Source organism: Montipora capricornis, chromosome 1, assembly GCF_036669925.1.
Source record: "Montipora capricornis isolate CH-2021 chromosome 1, ASM3666992v2, whole genome shotgun sequence".
In the NCBI taxonomy this organism is placed as follows: domain Eukaryota; kingdom Metazoa; phylum Cnidaria; class Anthozoa; order Scleractinia; family Acroporidae; genus Montipora; species Montipora capricornis.
Window position 1 is genome coordinate 22,799,850 of NC_090883.1, and position 5,000 is coordinate 22,804,849.

Sequence of the window (5,000 nt, forward strand, 5' to 3'; positions counted from 1 at the left end):
AGTGACGCGAGCTTGGGCTGCCTACGCTGTAAGATTCCTTTCCACGACGTGTACGTGACGTTATTTCGGGTATCATGCAGGGACATGCCCCACCACAATCGACTGCGCATGCTTCCGATCTTACATTCAAATTTCGATTTTTTTGGCTAATGTCAAGAATAGTATGCTGCCTCGCTAACGCTCGCCAGCAATGATCGCGCATTTAGTTAATATTTCGTGACTTAAGCCCAGAGTTGATTATACAAGGGGACCATGGAGAGTAAGATTCTTGGGGGAGGTGGAGGTTTTGTTCAATTCGCATTTCTCATGTACGTGACATATTGATGTCTTACTTATTTTAGACATTTATGGCTTGTTTAAGATGGTATTCGATTCTTTGTCAGTGGTTGTAGATGTTTTTGACGTGGTTGTAGGTGGTTGTAGATAGTTTTAGGTGGTTTTAGGTGGTTGTAGGTCGTTCCATGTTTTAGTGACCACAAGCATGATCTCAGTTACTGTCTCGGTGTCACATAAGGCGAAATTTGAAAATTCCAAATGCTGTATAAACGCTACGGTGCGTAAAACTAGTAAAATATTTACTTCTAAGTAATTTTTTACCGGGTATGGATTAAAAAATCAGAAAACCTTGCAGCTTTCATTTTACAATTTGATGGCGTCATGTGAAAACACTCTATTAATAATAATAATAATAATAATAATAATAATAATAATAATAATAATAAAATTTATTTATATCGCGCAAATTCAACTATGCAGTTTTCAAATGCGCCTTACAATAAAAGAAAAATATAAAACACTATATAGTCAAAATTACACAAATGAATAATTATCTAGACTATAAATTACAATACTATATCAGAAAAAGCTTTTTACTGGGTTGCCTTTGGGCAAACCCAGTCGTGGTCTACGTTTTGTTTGTTTGTTTTCTTGTTTTTTTTTTTTGTTTTTTTTTTTTTTTTTTCCGTGTCGGTAAAAGTCTTGCCTGTCACTCCCCTGGTAAGTAGTGTCTTTGTGTATAGAGCCTTCTGCGCGTATTTTCTTAGGATCGAGAGGGTAGTGGAACTGCGTAGATTGCTCTTGTGGACACAGTAGAATCATTAACTTAGCCTGCAATGGCGTCGAAAGTCATGTAACGCGAATGGCGTTTTAGTAGATCCTTAAACAAAATATACCCTTATGGAGCTCAATAATGGGAAGTCAGTTGGATAAACTAGGCATGAATCTCAAAAGCGACGAGTACTGAACTTCGACAACAATCTATCGCCCGTCGAGACGAAATCAAAGTGAGCAGTATTTACCTGAAGTACATGGTAATTTGACACAATTGAGTTTCTTGTCTTCACGCACGCAATCAAATAGGAAGAGGTTTTCGCCTCTAAGAGCAAATATGTTGTTTGTTTCAATAAAATTTTCGCTGGAAAAGAATTCTGTGGTATTTTCTGCCTTTGTGAATTATAATATCATGTTGTGTATTGAATTTTCGAGCTTAAGGTTCATATGGGAGAAGTTTTTTAGTATTGCTCTGTAAGCAGGAAGGGTTCACAGGCCTGTTGGAAGCGTGCTTGAGTTTCAACAAAATGAGGCCCAAAATCAGTGAAAACTTGTGACGCAGATGAATAATAAAGTAGCTGCCATTTCCAAAATGATGGAATTACCTGGTGATAATAACGTCGTACGCGTCTTGGAGAGTAAATTTTGACTTTGCATAAACAAGAGTTGGGCGATTGTGATCTTTGTTTTGACTTCGCTCATTTCATTGTCAAACTTTATAACACTTGACAGAAAAAGAAACTTACAAAAACCCGGTATCTTGCCATCATTTGACACAGATGCTTCACTGTTTGGCGAGTAAACATGCCGCGGTAACTTAATCACGGCGCCCGCTGAATTCCGGCCATGTCACTTTCGATTTTGCAATTTACTTGAACGTAGCAAAAATCTCCCAAAATGTTTGTCGCTGATCGTAACTTTTTATATTCTATAGATCGTTTTCACGTGACGTCATCACCTTCCAAAATCTAAAACTAAAGATCCACCAAAGTTTTTATCCTCATCAGGCATAAGAGGCGGCATATCTATATCTGTTGACAATTTCACAGCTCAATAGCGTGCTTCGTTTGGAAACCAGAGCATTTTGAATTTCCGGATTATGTAGGTGCGTGACACAAAGCTACGATCAAGTTTGTTGAAAAATATATACTTATCTCATGATTTTGAGCCCTTTTAGAAGTTAGAGCATTAGGAAAAGTGCTTATGTAAATGCTTGTTTTTTCAGTAGTGATAATCAGTCGCCTAGATAGCCAAAGTCAGTTCCAGATGTTTGCACTATTTTCCGGCCTGCGAAACATTTCGACGAATATCTGAAGTTTGGGGAAACGCAGAGGCCAAAAACTTGGACAAGTGTCTTATTTCTTTATCTTCTATAAGATAACAATTTCTTAGCGTTTTGCACTGGATAGTTTTTGATTTATTTTTTTTATTGCGTGACAGTGAAAACGATCTATATTCAAGGTTCAAAATTAATGTTGTTTTCATGTCGTAAATATTTTATTCTCGATCGACCGTCCGGGAAACTTCCTTCTGCTCTTTCTGAAAACTGTGTATCAATATTTATTTGCTTTTTCATCAATATTTGTTTTGCATAAAGCACGCTAACAGAATCTGTACCTTGCTGAGTTCGCATTTGTTAGCGTTAATAGTATTTTCGGTCAGATGTTTCTGTTTTTTATGAGGGGTTTATTGTTTTGGTCTCCCATCCCAACACTAACCCCGCGAAACAGGGCTTGACTTCAGTGAAGTTTAGTATTACAAAGTTTTCGGATGCTCATAGGGCACACTTGTGGGGAAAAGAAGTTGTGAGGGAACTTGACAATTATCAACATGTCAGCCCAGAAGCCAATGTTTCTCGCTTCTCTTTTATTTGTTATTCTTCAGAGACTGGAATGCTGTATTTCAATACCACGCAATTCAGTGCCTTCTGATTTTCTGTAGCACGTACCACAGGCAAGCCAGTGTATGCTTCACAGAAGCATCTAGTTTAAAAAGATGAGTCTTCAAATTACATTTAAAAACTCTAAAATCGGAAGTGCATCCAAGATCTAACGGAAGATTATTCCACAGTTTTGGTGCGGCGACCACAAAGGCTCGATCGCGAAGAGTAGGGAGAGTCCTGAAATCTGGATTTGAAAGCAGATATTTGTTATTTGATCTGAGGCTGTAGGAAGAATTAGGTTTAAAATTTACGAGAGATGATTGATAAGCTTAAATGCTTGGCACAATGGCCGATTGAACACACCGTGGTTCGATTCGCAAAATGTTTGACACAATGGCCTGTTGAACACACTTGTTCAATTCACAAAATGTTTTGGAACGACTGAACAAACTGGTTCGCAAGAAAAACAGAACCATTTGAGTATTCGTTCGATGCAATATTAAATGTTTAGAGTGAAACACACGAGACCGGACCAAGATCTAAAAATAACTTAGACAGTTCTCCTTACCTTTAAAGTGTCTGTCTACTTTATCACATACTTTCAGATGTGAGTTTCAATCATCGCGGGAGGAAAGGATTTGCTATAGCTCATATTGTGAGCAAAGAGTGGTCTAGCGCGCGCTCAGAGAAGAAGAGAGAGATTTCTAATCGCCGTACGGGAGTTTGGAAATATTGAAAGGAATAAAACTGGAATCCCGAAGCGGGACTTAACTTAACATCTGTTGGGCACACTTGTGACTAGGAATAAAGTAAATACAGCAAAACATCACGTGATCAGAGTTGCCTCGTGGTCTCAGTGTGAACTTTCTCGCTTCCGGGGCGCGTGGCCCGAGTTCGAGGCGCGATGGTTCTGGTTGTATCATGCGTAAGAAAGTTTCATGGCATGTAAATTCGAAAATTCAGAGGAAGTTGTATAGACCCAAAAACTTCGCAAGAAGTAAGCTTCACAAAATGTTCACAAGGTTTAGGTACATTGCATTGAACTTAGCGAGGATGTCATTACCTTACAATGAAAGGATAAATTTGTATGACTCTATGTTAACTCTCCCGTTTGTTCTCAGAGGCTCGATAACACAGTAACGAATGTTCCACTCACTTCAGTAAATATTCGTGCTGCATATTTAAATTCATCAGCCATGTACACCCAGTTTCATGGCAAGGAAGATAAAAGCCTTTGAAGACTCACTCCTCGTTGCTGATGTCGCTTTTGTTCTGAGAAAATTGATCGTTCGATCCCATGGGTTTGATGCGGATTTGAGCCACTTGCAAACAACATCGCAGCTGGCAATAAACAATATCAAACGAAATAAACTTACCGGAGAGCAAAGGAAATGGGATTCCTTCCAACACTGAATCCAAGTTGACCAGTGTTCTGAGTCATTTGAAGCGATACCTCGAAATGAGGATAATAATTCTTGGATTCTGATTTTATATGAATCAAATAAACCACACCTCCCTCTAACGAAAATGAAACTGAAACATGTGGAATATCTCGGGAGAGTCCCAATGACTTTCTATTTAAGGACTTCCTTGGCGGCTTCAGGGCGTAGTAGAAATGGGTAGATTTAATCTGATTGACGCAGTAGAATATTTAATTAACCTGCAATGGCGCCGAGAGTCATTGTAACGAGAATGGCGTTTTAGTGGATCTTTAAGGAAAATATACCCTTATGGAGCTCAAAAATGGAGCTTCAATTGGATAAGCTAGACAGGCGGGGAAAATAAACCTCTGGAATCTTAAAAGCGACGAGTAATGGTCTTCGACAACAATTGCATATTTTGCTGCAGGATATGACAAAGTGTGCTTTGTTTCTAATATTATTTTACGAACTGTGCTGTTTTATATGTACAACACTGAAACCAAGTGGCAAATTCTGTATGGGTGTATAAAAAGGAATCGAACGTCTTGAATGTATCACAGTGTTTACTGAAGTCGCATCTCAGTTGTCTGGCAATTTACATTTATTTTGTGGTCAACCTTGCACAGTTTTCAGGTAAAAAAATAATT

General features: G+C 38.4%; 2 long non-coding RNA genes across 2 annotated transcripts in view; both read left to right on the forward strand.

Moving 5' to 3' along the window:
- LOC138027678 (uncharacterized) overlaps positions 1-5,000 on the forward strand; it is a 33,904-nt gene that overhangs the window by 24,712 nt on the left and 4,192 nt on the right. The gene's annotated exons all lie outside the window — the stretch shown is intronic.
- LOC138027621 (uncharacterized) overlaps positions 4,493-5,000 on the forward strand; it is a 3,133-nt gene continuing 2,625 nt past the window's right edge. Inside the window, exon 1 of the long non-coding RNA XR_011127487.1 lies at positions 4,493-4,986. This is a non-coding gene — a long non-coding RNA (uncharacterized lncRNA). The remainder of the gene's footprint in view (positions 4,987-5,000) is intronic.